The sequence below is a fragment of the Taudactylus pleione genome, unplaced genomic scaffold (genome assembly GCF_031769625.1).
Source record: "Taudactylus pleione unplaced genomic scaffold, aTauple2 ptg000120l, whole genome shotgun sequence".
Classification (NCBI taxonomy): Eukaryota; Metazoa; Chordata; class Amphibia; order Anura; family Myobatrachidae; genus Taudactylus; species Taudactylus pleione.
Window position 1 is genome coordinate 2,721,115 of NW_028284522.1, and position 14,973 is coordinate 2,736,087.

Below are 14,973 nucleotides of genomic sequence, written 5' to 3' on the forward strand. Positions count from 1 at the left end.
CAATTATTTGTCAGATATCTGTCCAATCTGGCTGGTTGAAATGAAAACCTGGTAATGCATAGGAGCAAATAACAAATCGACCATTTGCTCGCAAACACTGGAAAATAGATAAAAATGGTCATTCAGACAAATTGGTTAAAAAGTTAACAAACACACACACACACACACACACACACACAAATATAACCAATTTGAACAAATAGTTTTTTTGTCTTTTTCCCAGTGTTTAAGATCATATGATCGACTGTCATTTTCTCCCATACACAACCAGCCAGATTGGACAGACAATTGTATAGTGTATGCCCAGCATTAGTTTTTTTTTTTTTTTTACTTATTATTACATTTGCAAAAATCTCCCAAAAAAAAAAAACACTGTACAAGTCATTATGGGGTATGGTGTGTAGAATTTTGAGGACAAAAATGTATTTATTCCATTTTGGAATAAGGCTGTAACATAACAAAATGTCAAAAAAGTGAAGCGTTGTGAATACTTTCCGGATGCACTGTACGTAAATTTATAACACACTTTTCTCCAGATTATTATGAACAGATTATGTGGGCAACATTTCATTCTCATTTGTGCTGTGTTCAAATTCATTATTATATATTAATCATTCACGGCTTTCTCATGTAGAAATGTTGAATGTCTACCCTCCTATTAGATAATTTGATGTTGTTGCTGTGTCATTACACAAACTAACTTCTAGAAAGTGCCTGAAAGAATCTTTAGAGAGCTTGCTTGGGTGTGATAGCTGTTTCATTCTTAAAAAAAAAAAAAACCACACACACACACACAACTTTGGCACTAAGGCGCTGGGGCTCGCCCCATACCCGGTAACCACAGTCCCAGAGGGCCGATGGGAGTGGAGAACCGGGTCCCAGCTACCGTGCGACACCGGAAGGAAGGAGGTCTCAGGCAGCATCCAGAGTGCATCCGATGGGAGTAGAGAGGGGAGAGCCGAGGACCCTCCTACTTAGTGACACCTGATAGGAGGGGAAGACTGAGGCTGCTACGATTGGACGGTGAGACGCTGCCACTGGTTAGGGAGCCTCCGACAGCGCATCCTGCAGGACCCGGCATTATTAAAATCTGGGTGTCTCTGCCTGTAGCATGTAAAAACGTGCTATAGCACAGATATATGCAGATCACTGCAGATGGCATAGGTCAATGAACAGCGTCACTCAAAAACACATTCGCTGCACTCACGCGTCGCACTATAGATATATCGCCAATTCAATGGAACAACTTTAAGCTGGGTACACACTGAACAAATAGAACTGCAGATCTAGTGATCCGTCCCCCTCCCCGCGGTCTCTGCTGCAAGTGTACGAGTGGTCGGCAGATCCCCCGTACACACTTCACGATGCCCCAATATATCTGCATATATATCTGCCATCGGCAGAACTGTGCAGCAGAGCCGACGCGCTATATCTGAACGACATCGTTCACTGACATATCGCTGGTACACACTGACCGACCTGCACCAGGTATATTGGCCGATCAATTGATCGGCCAATATATTTGTCAGTGCGTACCCAGCTTTAGCCTACATATTGATTAAATACAGCACTTTACAGTAATTAGTGCTGTGGGTAATCGTGCACATCAGTCATTCCTGAGTCTAGTTTACATGGTTCACAAATGTTTCACCTTCCCTCCCTAAGTTTCCATTTGTATGGAAATATTCAGGAAATGAGTAAATACAGCCTGAGTTTATGAGCAAATTGTATGTAAAACAGTGGCATATAGTGTTTTCTGTGGCATCTAGACCATAACAGGATCATAACAGGGGGGGAGGGGGGGAGATGTACTAAGCTCTGAAAAGTGATAAAATGGAGTGTGATAAACTAGCAACCAATCAGCTTCTGTCATGTTACAGGCTGTGTTTGTAAAATGACAGTTGGGAGCTGATTGGTTGGCAGCTTATCACTCTCCATTTTATCACTTTCCAGAGCTTAGTACATCTAAATATGCCGACCATCTAAAGACTTGAAAATGAAGGTTGCCCATAGCCAAACAGCTTCAAACTGTCATTTTAAAGACTATGGGCTCCATTCACAAACGAGTTTCAGCTGTTAAAACTCATTGCACATGAAAAAATATGAGATATGGTAAGAACTTACCCTTGTTATCTCTAATTTCTACGACGTCCATAGGGTTCCACAGGATACCTTGGGGTATAGGTGTGACGTCAGTCATCGGGCACCATAGAGTTAAGCTTTCAGCCTCCCAGGATGCACTAGGGTCCCCCTCCTATACCCCGCCCCCGAGCCAAGGCACCTCAGTTAGTTACCAAGCCATAGGCCGGAGGAGGAGAAGGAAGAGAGAGAAAAAAGATCTGGATACACACAAGAATCACATTCTCACCAGAGGGAGACGGAAAAAACGGTGACCAGAGTAAAGCCCATCTGCAGCACAGGTGCGACAGGGCGGGAGTCCTGTGGAACCCTATGGACTTCGTAGAAATAGAGATAACAAGGGTAAGTTCTTACCATAGCTCATATTTTCTACTTCAGGGTCCATAGGGTATCCACAGGATACCTTGGGGATGTCCCAAAGCAGTATCCTTTAAGGGTGGGGACGCTCCTGTGCTGAAAGGAGAATCCGCCGCCCGAAGGAAGCATCCTGAGAGGCGAAGGTGTCAAACCTGTAATACCTCACGAAGGTATGGACAGAGGACCACGTAGCAGCCTTGCAGATCTGGACTGCAGAGGCACCACGTCGAGCTGCCCACGAAGGACCCACAGACCTAGTGGAATGAGCCTTCAGAGAAGGAGGAACCGGCAGACCTTCATGAAGATAAGCTTCAGAAATAGCCATACGGATCCAGGCTGCCAAAGTTTGCTTTGAAGCAGGCCAACCCTTTTTACGGAAGCCATAGAGGACGAACAAGGCGTCCGACTTCCTAAACGAAGAAGTGCGGTCAACATAAGTCCTTAAGGCCCGCACAACATCCAAAGTGGCCTCACTCACTGAAAGGCCAGGTGAGTTAAAGGCCGGAACAACTATTTCCTCGTTAACATGAAACTGGGAAACAACCTTGGGAAGAAATTCAGGCCGAGTGCGGAGCACTGCCCTGTTCCCATGAAAAATCAAGAAAGAGGGTCTACAAGAAAGAGCTCCTAAATCAGAAACACGTCTGGCCGAAGCTATGGCCAGAAGGAAAACAGTCTTAGCTGTTAGCCATTTAAGATCCACTGAGCCCAGGGGTTCAAACGGAGGTCCTTGGAGAGCCCTCAGGACCACAGCCAAATCCCAAGGCGCCACAGGTGGAACAAAGGGTGGCTGAATGCGGAGAACACCTTGCATAAAGGTGGATTGTAGCAATCCTACGGTGAAACCAGACAGACAGGGCAGAAACCTGTACCTTCAAAGAAGCCAGGCGAAGCCCATGATCTAGTCCCGCTTGTAGGAAGGCGAGTATCCGAGACAGACGAAACTCCCGCGGTGCATAACCTCTCGGTCGACACCACTGGAAGAACGTATGCCACACGCGATTATATATCCTCGCAACATGGTACGCACTACAGAGCTGGAAAACCCCCTGGACCATAACATGGCTGTCTCAACAGCCACGCCGTCAAAGACAGCCGAGTCAGGTCCGGGTGAAGACAAGGACCCTGCGACAGAAGGTCCGGTCATAGCGGCAACCGCAGAGGACTGTCCACGGACAGACCCTGAAGGTCTGAGAACCAGTGCCGTCTGGGCCACGCGGGAGCTATAAACAGGCGCGTCCCTCCTTCCTGTTTGAATTTCCGGATTACTCGTGGAAGAAGGGAAACCGGAGGAAACAGGTAAGCGAACCGGAACGTCCACCGGACGGACAGAGCATCCACCAGAGACGCCTTTTCGTCTCTTGTGCGAGACCCGTACACCGCCAACTTGTTGTTGTGCCGGGACGCCATGAGGTCGATCTCTGGATACCCCACTTGTCCACCAGAAGTTGAAAAACGTCCGGGTGCAGGGACCATTCCCCTGGATGAACGTCCTGGCGACTGAGAAAGTCCGCCTCCCAATTTAGCACTCCCGGGATGAAGACAGCTGATATGGCCGGAAGATTGCGCTCCGCCCATACCAGGATTCGAGACACCTCTACGAGAGCCGCCCGGTGGAAGCGTTGTCCGACTGGACCTGCACTGGGCGACCCTGGAGAACCCGATGTGCCTGCTGGAGGGCACTGAAGACCGCTCGGAGTTCCAAGATATTTATTGGAAGCTCCGCTTCTGTCGGAGTCCACCTGCCCTGGAACAAGTGTGGACCCGAAACTGCTCCCCAGCCCCGAAGACTGGCGTCCGTTGACAACAGGACCCAATTTGCTACCCAGAACGGATGTCCCTTGGTGAGATGGGTCGTCTGCAACCACCAGGCAAGGGACAGGCGAACCTCCGGGGTGAGCACTATCGTCTGGGATTTGAGAGACTGAGGCAGCCCGTTCCACTTGGACAGGATCAGATGCTGCAGAGGTCTGGAGTGAAACTGGGCATATTCCACCATGTCGAACACCGAAACCATGGAGCCCAGTAACCTCATCGCCGAGTCGAGAGACACCCGGCGACTGTGCAGACAATTGCGCACCCTCGACTGTAAAGCAGAGATCTTTTCTCCCGTCACAAAGATCCTTTGCTGTCCAGAGTCCAATAAGGCTCCGAGGTGCAGAATCCGCCGTGACGGGATTAGAGTGGACTTCTGCCAGTTTATTAACCAGCCGTGCCGTTGCAGTAGCACAATGGTCAGGTCCAAGTGGCGCAGAAGGAGCTCTGGAGATCCTGCCACTAATAAAAGGTCGTCCAAGTAAGGCAACATGCGGACTCCCTGCAGCCGCAGAGAAGCCGCCATGACCGCCATCACCTTGGTGAACACACGCGGTGCTGTCGCCAGGCCAAAAGGCAACGCCCGAAACTGAAAGTGGTCGCTGCGGATTGCAAACCTGAGGAACTGTTGATGGCGCAAAAGAATAGGGACATGCAGGTAAGCGTCCTGTATGTCCAATGACACCATGTAGTCCCCAGGTTCTAGCGCCAGAATGATGGACCGTAGGGTCTCCATCCGAAACTTCGGCACCCGCAAAGACTTGAGAGCTTTGAGGTTGAGAATCGGACGATACGACCCATTGGGTTTCTGCACCAAAAAGAGATTGGAATAGAAACCCTGGCCCCTCTGGGAGAATGGAACAGGCACTATAACTCCAGCCTGGAGCATAGTGTGCAAGACCTTCCGCAGCTCCGTGGCCTTGTTCCGGTCTGATGGTAGACCCGTGGTGAAAAATCGAGAACACAAGTGTCTGTCGTGGTGACCGACCAACACCGGGCGAACTGTAGCAGGCGGCCTCCCACTTTGGGATCCCCCAAAGGGAGGCCCGGACAGTCAGGCCGCAGGCTTGTCATCTGGCTTAGGGGCTGGACGTCTGGTACTCCAGGCCTGCTTCCGGGGCTTGGCCGATTTCTTGGGACCAGCCTGTCGGGGAAAAGACTGTGGTCTGGGCCTGCCCTGGGCCCTCTAAGACAGAAAGGACGATGGTCCTGAACCAGAAGGGACAGCGGCTGACGGGAGTCATGCCGATTTGGCTGCCGCCAGTGTGGCTACAATCTTGTCCAGATCCGGACAGAAGAGAACTTCTCCGTTAAAGGGCAACGCCTCCAAACCCTTTTTGGAATCAGCGTCCGCCTTCCAGGATCGCAACCACAAGGTGCGACGAGCAGCCACCGCTGCTGAAGAAATTCGAGACACCAGGGTACTAATGTCTAAGGACGCCTCATTGATATAAGTGGCCGAATCACGGAGATTACCAATCAACTCCGCCTGCTCAGCCGGAATCGAAGGACGCCTCCAACGAATCCGCCCAGCGCTCCATAGCTCTGGCAACCCAGCATATGGCCATAGCCGGCCGCGCTGCCCCCCCCCCCCCCCCGCAAGGGAATAGGCGGACTTCAGGCAGATCTCCACCTTGCGGTCCGTAGCATCCTTAAGGGAGGACATGGATGGCATTGGTAATGTGGCACTACGGACAAGACGTGTCACATGAGAATCCACCTGTGGAGGGGAATCCCACTTAGCAAAATAATTATCCGCGAACGGATAAGCCACCGCCAGACGCCTCTGCGGCTGGTATCGCTTGCCAGGTTGTTTCCACGCCTCCTCTAAATGGTCCACCAACTGACCCAAAAGAGGAAAGACTGTGGAGTCACCCTTCACATCCTTAAAAAAAGGCATACTTGGATTTAGCCGCTGGGGGAACTTCGTCCCCAATCACTAAGGCTGTGCGGACTGCCCGAATAAGTCCAGGAATATACACCTTGGACCTAGCGTCTGCGTCCTTAGTATGGAGAGGTTCCTGATCGTAAGGATCCAGAATCTCCCCATCATCAGACGTCCCTTCGTCATCCTCATAAGGAGCCGACAGACGCCACCGGCCGTTTATGTGGCCGCATCACAGACTCCCCTTGCAAGACATCCGACAAGTGCTGTAAAGAACTCGTTAGGGAGTTAACCCACGCAGGCTCCTGAGAAACCAGGAGAGGAGAAATAGGGAGACTGCGGGGTACCACCAATTGTCATGGGAAACCCTGCATGGGTGACCACACCACTGACTGCTGGGACAAACCCATCTGCGTAAACGCGGGCTGCGGAGCTAACTGGCCCACTAAGGTTGTAAGCGCCTGAGCGAAACAAGCACAGGGCGGCTCCTGTACCGGTGCTGTAACCGTAATAGGCCGCGCCATTGACACACACTGCCGGCAGAGGCCCTCCACGCTACCCTCCCCCTCCGCTAAAGGTACTTTACAAGTAGTACACTGTAGTCGGAGAGGAAAGTCACTTTCAGAAATGATGGTAGAAAAAGTATGTGACCCCTCTCACCAATTGTTTTAAAAAGACGAGACCACCCTGCAGCACCGCACCGCAAGGGCTTTAGCAGAAAGAACAGGGACAGTAATAAGGCTGACAGTCAGAAATGGAAAGTACAGGCAGCAGCGCTAGCACAGTCACATACAATGCAAAGAAACTCAATTCCTGCACTAACCAGCGCTGATAAATCAACTACACAGACACAGAGTCTGGTAGGGCACAGCGCTGCATACACAGACCTGACCACAGCGGAGGAGAGGTATGCGGGGGGACCCAGACCACGATGCCTCCGTCCAGACTTCCAGCAGCGTTCACCATGCGTTCTTGAAGATGGCCGCCGAGGAGCAGAGAGGAGGCTGGCCTGGGGGAGGAGCGCTGCCACAGGGCCAGTCGGCGTGTTGCAGAGGGCTGTGTGCAGCGGGGGAGGCGCCGGCTGTGAGACAGGGAAGGCGCGCTCCCCTGGCATGCATTTAACCCCCGGGACGCCGCAGCGCTACCGCTCTGCTGCGGTCCGCTGTCCCAGGGGGGGTAGTGGAAGCGCAGGTTATATACCTGGCTCCACGCTGCAGCCAGTCCCCAGGGAGCCCCCTGCCTGGGGACTCTGGACCATGTAACAGCGGGGACCCACCGCGGGACCCCGCTGCTTACCTTGCTGTCCCCCTTGATTCTGGCCATGGTCCGGAACATTTGGGGTCACCGCTAGCTGTGACCCCAGATGCTCACCAGCATCCCCGGATCGGTACCGGCGTTCTGGTACCGGCGGGGATGTAGGGAAGACAGCATGGACGTCAGGACTGACTGTCCATGCTGTACATCCAGATGTGCAGCCACAGCTGCATGCAGAAAACTTCAGGGGCTCTTCTTAGCCCCCACTCCAACAAGTGCACCCGACTCCGGCCGGGCACCAAACTAAACTGAGGTGCCTTGGCTCGGGGTATAGGAGGGGGACCCTAGTGCATCCTGGGAGGCTGAAAGCTTAACTCTATGGTGCCCGATGACTGACGTCACACCTATACCCCAAAGTATCCTGTGGAACCCTATGGACCCTGAAGTAGAAACAACACTTCATCCTATTTAGTAATGCACGTTTAGGGTTTGGGCATAATAGCGCTATTTGTTAGCGTTTTAGCATGAGAACAAATGGCAACCTTTATTTACTAACGAACGGTAATGATAACTTACCATTCGTTTTCCTTAAATGAACTCGCCAGGTGCTGGCTTCTGATAAACAGCGCTCACAAGCGCTGTGGTCCGTCCGATCCAATCAGTGTACAGCACCCGCCCGCCGAAGTTACAGAAAAAAATAAATAGTCAGCACCATCTGCATAGGAAAAATAGCACTAACAGGGGCAATCTTCATTAGCGCTCGCACCTAGGATGTGTTTTAATAAATAGACATTAAAAAATGAAAAATAACGCAGTGAGCCATAATGAAAATTATCACTGCAAGTAGAACTAGTTAGTAAATGGAGCCCTATGATAGATAAATGATAGCTAGAAGCTGAGTGTTGCTATGGGCAACTTCTCCACTTTTTCACATTTAATTTGTATTCAACTGCAGGGATATTCAGTCAGGTCCATAAATATTGGGACTGACAGAATTTTCAGATTTTGGCCTCTATTCACCACCACAATGGCTTTGAAATGAAACAAACAAGATGTGATTTAACTGCAGAATTTCAGATTTAATTTGAGGGTAATTACATCCAAATCAGGTGAACGGTGTAGGAATTACAACGGTTTCTATATGTGCCTCCCACTTATTAAGGGGCCAAAAGTAATGGGACAAACTAAACAATCCTAAATCTAACTTTCACTTTTTAATACTTTGTTGCAAATCCTTTGCAGGAAATTACAGCCTGAAGTCTGGAACGCATAGACATCAGAAGACGCTGGGTTTCATCCCTGGTGATGCTCTGCCAGGCCTCTACTGCAAATGTCTTCAGTTCCTGCTTGTTCTTGGGGCATTTTCCCTTCAGTTTTGTCTTCAGCAAGTGAAATGCATGCTCAGTCGGATTCAGGTCAGGGGATTGACTTGGCAATTGCATAACATTCCACTTTTTAGCCTTAAAAAAACTCTTTGGTTGCTTTTGCAATATGCTTCGGGTCATTGTCCATCTGCACTGTGAAGCGCCGTCCAATGAGTTCTGAAGCATTTGACTGAATATGAGCATATAATATTGCCCGAAACACTTCAGAATTCATTCTGCTGCTTTTGTCAGCAGTCACATCATCAATAAATACAAGGGAACCAGTTCCATTGGCAGCCATACATGCCCACGCCATGACACTACCACTACCATGCTTCACTGATGAGGTGGTATGTTTTGGATCATGAGCAGTTCCTTTCCTTCTCTTCTCTTCCCATCACTCTGGTACAAGTTGATCTTTGTCTCATCTGTCCATAGGATGTTGTTCCAGAACTGTAATGGCTTTTTTAGATGTTGTTTGGCAAACTCTAATCTCGTCTTCCTGTTTTTGTGGCTCATCAATGGTTTGCATCTTGTGGTGAACCCTCTATATTCACTCTTGTGAAGTCTTCTCTTCATTGTTGACTTTGACACATATACATCTACCTCCTGGATAGTGTTCTTGATTTGGCCAACTGTCGTGAAGGGGTTTTTCTTCACCAGAGAAATAATTCTTTTGTCATCCACCACAGTTGTTTTCCATGGTCTTCCGGGTCTTTTGGTGTTGCTGAGCTCTCCAGTGCATTATTTCTTTTTAAGAATGTTCCAAACAGTTGATTTGGCCACACCTAATGTTTTGGCTATCTCTCTGATGGGTTTGTTTTGATATTTCAGCCTAATGATGGCTTGCTTCACTGAGCCTAATGATGGCTTGCTTCACTGATAGTGACAGCTCTTTGGATCTCATATTGAGAGTCGACAGCAACTGATTCCAAATGCAAATGTCACACCTAGAATCAACTCCAGACCTTTTACCTGCTTAATTGATAATGAAATAACGAGGGAATAGCCCACACCTGTCCATGAAATAGCTTTTGAGTTGATAGTCCCATTACATTTCAAAACCATTGTGGTGGAGAATAGAGGCCAAAATCTGAAAATTCTGTCAATGTCCCAATACTTATGGACCTGACTGTATAAAACGTTGAACATGATATACCTTAATATGTACATATGAACGTACTTCTGCATGTGTTTATTCCTTTAACTGCCAAACAATTCATACCTATAGACCAGTGGTTTTCAAACTATTTTATCACATGGAAACCCAATAAGGTGAGAAAACTTAAGGCAGGTATCCATTTGCCATTTAAAAAAAATTATCGATTGAACGATAATATCGTTACCATTCAATCGCTCATTAGTTGTGCACAAATCGGGCAGGAAAATGTCGGAAACGACCAGCGATGCGCGCTACCGCTGGTAGTTTCCGACATCAATCATCGCCTGAACATGCTGGGCAATCTGACGATAACAGATTGACCATGTTCAGGGATGAGGGAGGGTGCCTGCACTGAACGACATATCGTTCATTGTAGGCTTGGAAAACTCGGTCGCCAGGAGTAAAATCTTTGTCGCCATGGATTTCTGCATAATTTTATGTATAAAACAGATTGATACATAATCGTGGTACGGTCCAACTCGCAGTGAATATTTTCATTTTTACAGACTTTCCCGGGGGAAGCTGACACTGCACATGCGCACAGTGTCAGCTTCCGGGACTGGCTGGGGGCAGATATCGAAAGATCTCACTCCTGCCCCTGGAGTGCTCATAGGCAAACAGTAGTTTACACCATCTAAATATGGTGTAAAACTACCAGTGTTAAACTCTGAAAAGCATTGCTTTTTGGAGTTTAGTATATAGGGGTCAGATGGTAGTCCATATTGATAATAATGAGGACTGCGATCTGAAGTGCTAATTAGCACTTTGCCAGAGATTTCTGTGAAAGCTCCTGCATTGTGCCATTAGTACATAGGATCGATACATTAAATTAGGGGCATATGTATCAAAGCTTGATGCGAGATAAAATTGTGAGATATATATCACCAACCAATCAGCTTCTAACTGACAGTTTGCAGGCTGTTTTTAAGAAAGGACTAAAAAATTAAATGTAAAAAGCAGCGCTAGAACTTTAAATCATTTCATGAGTGATGCTAAAAGCACATTCAATCACATATAGTAAATTAAATAACATCAAATGACATCCAACTTAGAAACAATACTTATGAGTAAATAAAAGAAAAAATGTATGGCACAAATAAAAAGGCACTATTAAGATAAAAAAGACATGCATGTCAAAAATTAATGTAGACTTGATATCCTCAATATACACCTGTATGAGGCAATATAAAGTATACCGCACCAATGGTTTAGCACTGGAGTGGATCCCGTGAATGGAACTTGATGGATCAATCAGCCAAAAAAGGAAATCCTATATAGGACTGAGCACATACTGTGTCTTCACCGCATGGACCCTCCTGCATGGACAAATATTACCTCTGAGTCTCTGAGGCGTGGTCCAATAACTTGTAATAGCGGTGGTCTGTGAAGAAAATGTTCAAAGTCCCAGAGCAATGTCCACAACTCCTGATCCCAGGCGGAAGATCATAAATTCTTCCGATAGGGACTCAATCCCAACAATGGTCGATATCCAAATAAAGTGCAAGTGTGGGTGATGCCTATGTCCTGGTGTAACACCAACGCGTTTCACTGCCTCTCTGGCAGCTTTTTCAAGGTTGTGTTTAAGAAAGGATAGCTTGGAGCCGATTGGTTGGTGATATATATTTCACATCAGCAACCAATCAGCTCCAGACTATCATTCTTAAATACAGCCTGCAAAGTGTAAGTTAGAAGCTGATTGGTTGGTGAGAAATATATAAACAATTTTCTCACAACAAGCTTTGCTATACATGCCCCCTACATCAGCGGCTGTTTGTCGCGATCCAGCGATGCGAAATGCCGGTGTTTCCTGGTGGAAACTCCGACCTCCCACCATCGATGTCCTGCGATCAGTCACCGGATCGCAGACATTTGTCATGTTAAATGTCGGCGATTTGACAATTGCGATCATTTTTTGATCGCGATCGTCAATTCGCCGAAACCCAACATGTTGGATTTCTGCAATCCCGGGTTGCAGCATCACGGATCGTGGCAATCCATCGCAGTTGATGGGGTCCATTAGTCTATTAAGGAGTATCACAATAGCATGTGAGCAGGCCCCTATTACCATTTTGTCTATTAAAGACCCACTCTTGTTTTATTACTATTTTGTTCCCAACTGTTAAGTGCAATAAAATATGCTGGAGCTACTGAAGTAAATGTTAATTAATAAATACAGTATTTGGGACTTTTTTTTTTTTTTTTTTTTTTTTTTAAAAGAGACATTTTGCTGTATTTTGTTTTACTTACATAAGGATGACATTTTTATTGAAATAACATACTTTATCTACAGTCATAACAAAGCTTAGATTCGGTAACATCCATTGTCTAACACTAGCAAAACCATTCTGAGAGCGCCTCTGGGTCTTTCCCAAGAGCTCTCAGTACTCTGTGAAACCTCAAATGGTGACATACTGTAATCAATACATCCAGAGGAAGAGGAAGGATGTCAGTGCATTGCATGCAGTGTTCCGTATAAAAGGCTGGGGATGGTTGTGGTTCCAATCAGCATAGAGAAGCCATGTTTGTTCCAATGTTCTGAGCAGTTGCTCCCCCTATTTAGATGCTGGTAAACACCTCTTAGTGCATATTTACACCATGGTATGTCAACAAGTTAAATTGACAATATACACAGAGTTCATTGACCACATTAATTAACAGCATTGCTGTATGCAAATACTTCAGCTATTTATAAGAACTAATGCCCCAGTGATTAATGTACCCTTTAAAATATAAAGTACACAGTTGTGTATTCCCTTATAATAAATAAGCCTGTGACAAATCCTTAATATCTTCCCTTAAAAACGTGAAATACTGTTATAAAAAACAAAAACGAAAAAAAAAAAAAACAACCACATAATTCACAAATACACCAAATCAATCAACAACCCACATACAGGAAATTGTAAGATTATCCTATTTTAGAGGCCTGGAGTAACAAAGCTAAAGTAAAACCATCGACTGCCTGTATAATTCAATTACCCCTTCAAAGAAAACACACCCATCCCTGATACAGATCCTCAGATAGAACAGTCAGGGGGAGGTGGTGCAAAATGTTGGAATATCACATTCCAGATAACAGACGCGTATATACTGTACTAATGAGCCTGTAACTTACCGCACGTGTTATCAGCGCCAGGAAAGTTTCTTGTATAAAAGTAACGTTTATCTTGCCAGATGGGTAGAGAGAGACACCATGCAGGACTGTTTATAAAACATATATATATATATTTTTTTTTTTTTACTACAACAACTTTCCTACAGGCTGTGAAGAGTACGCACTAGTATTCCTAGAACGCACAGACATACATTATATATTTATAAGGACTTGATATATAAAAAGTCATAAAGGAGTGCTGCACTGCTAATGCATATTATATATACACGCAACAGATTAGATAGATAAAGGTGTAGAATGTGATAAGGCTAGAACCCAATGTTACAAAGCAGAGAGTAAATACTCAATGTCACCTGAGGCTGAACACCCACATACTTGCCTGTAGTTTCTGCAGAGAAGTGATGCTTATCCTCTAAGCACGGACAGTGACTCTTTTCTGCTTGTTTCGTTTCCTCTTTACGTTTACAAACTGCAGCAGCCTGTGTGCAGGTTACTTAGCCAGGGAAGAACTTCAGCTTGCCCCTGCTGCACGTCACAAGGAGGAGGAGAGCTGGCTGAGCAAAACAAAAGGCATAACTAAGGCCGGTAGGGGAGGTGGCCACTTTCTGGGAAAGTCGTCCCTCGTCACTAATTACAGCAGCCTGGAGGTAATTGGGAAATAAGTCCAGGAATTCGAAATATGAGATGGGATAATGGTAGTGCAGAGGTAGAGGGGCCTCAATGTGAGCAGTGGGGATAAGCGCATGGTTGCTGGTGCTGCTTTACAAAGCCCTTGGTTTCTCTAGGAACAAATCTACATAAATGAGGTAGTACTGATTACACTCCATAGGCAAACGCAGGGGGGTTTGTCTGCCAGGAAACCCCCCTCCCCAGCCCACACCATGGCCACAACAGAAATAGTAATAGAATTGAATTTTACTAGAGCTGCATGTTCTTTTAAGTATCACAAATGAAACAATTAGCACCACCTGTGGATCTTCTAACATCTTCTAACATGTATAAGCCAGTAATAAATAACCTGTGTACCAAATAGGATATCTGGAAAACATTCACTGCTATAGAGCACAATATGTACATATTTGTCCAGGGCAGTGCTAGGTTCTTCTGCTGCTCCTCCAGGCTCCCGAACTTGCTCCAATGCCCTGGAATGTGCTCACATCTAAAATAAAAACATTCAACTCAGACAGGATGGCCCTACTGCCACATCTAATGGCTTACTGTGATCGCTGGTCCTGTATATGCTGGAATTATGATACACAATACACTTTGTATGACGCATATTAAAGCTGGTTAAGGGCTAATTCTACCCTCTTCATGGACTGGCCACACTCACTCTAAAATCAAGCATTTGGAACCTCCCCTCTAGAAATCCTGCATTTGCCACTGTACTCCATTATCAAGAATACAGGTAAAGTTTCCAGAAATAATACATATTACTGCCCATCACATATAGGGACATCAGAACCTCCAACGTAACACGTTCCATCAGATACAAAACCTCTGCTCCTGGACTTCCCACCTAATTTATAATTGCAGTCACCTGTGTTGCACTAGCATACCTACTGTACCAACATAGACGAGGCTGAAGTTAGCTTCTTATTCACTTCTTATTCATGCTCCAGCATCTTATTCACTTATTCGTGCTCCAGCATCTCATTCACTTCTTATTCATGCTCCAGCATCTTATTCACTTATTCGTGCTCCAGCATCTCATTCACTTCTTACTCATGCTCCTGTATCTTATTCACTTCTTATTCGTGCTCCAGCATCTTATTCACTTCTTATTCGTACTCCAGCATCTTATTCACTTCTTATTCGTGCTCCAGCATCTCATTCACTTCTTATTCATGCTCCAGCATCTTATTCACTTATTCGTGCTCCA

General features: G+C 46.4%; 1 protein-coding gene across 3 annotated transcripts in view; it reads right to left on the minus strand.

Annotated features, from left to right (window-relative positions):
• Nucleotides 1-13,928, minus strand: part of PLSCR1 (phospholipid scramblase 1) — a 67,318-nt gene extending 53,390 nt beyond the window's left edge. Inside the window, exons 1-2 of one of the 3 annotated variants that reach the window (XM_088472039.1) lie at nt 13,471-13,928; nt 13,092-13,177 (exon numbers count right to left, since the gene is read on the minus strand). The gene's annotated coding sequence lies outside the window, so the exon portion shown is untranslated. The remainder of the gene's footprint in view (nt 1-13,091; nt 13,178-13,470) is intronic. The other 2 variants (XM_088472038.1, XM_088472040.1) reach the window with 2 other exon arrangements.
• Nucleotides 13,929-14,973: the final 1,045 nt, after the last annotated feature.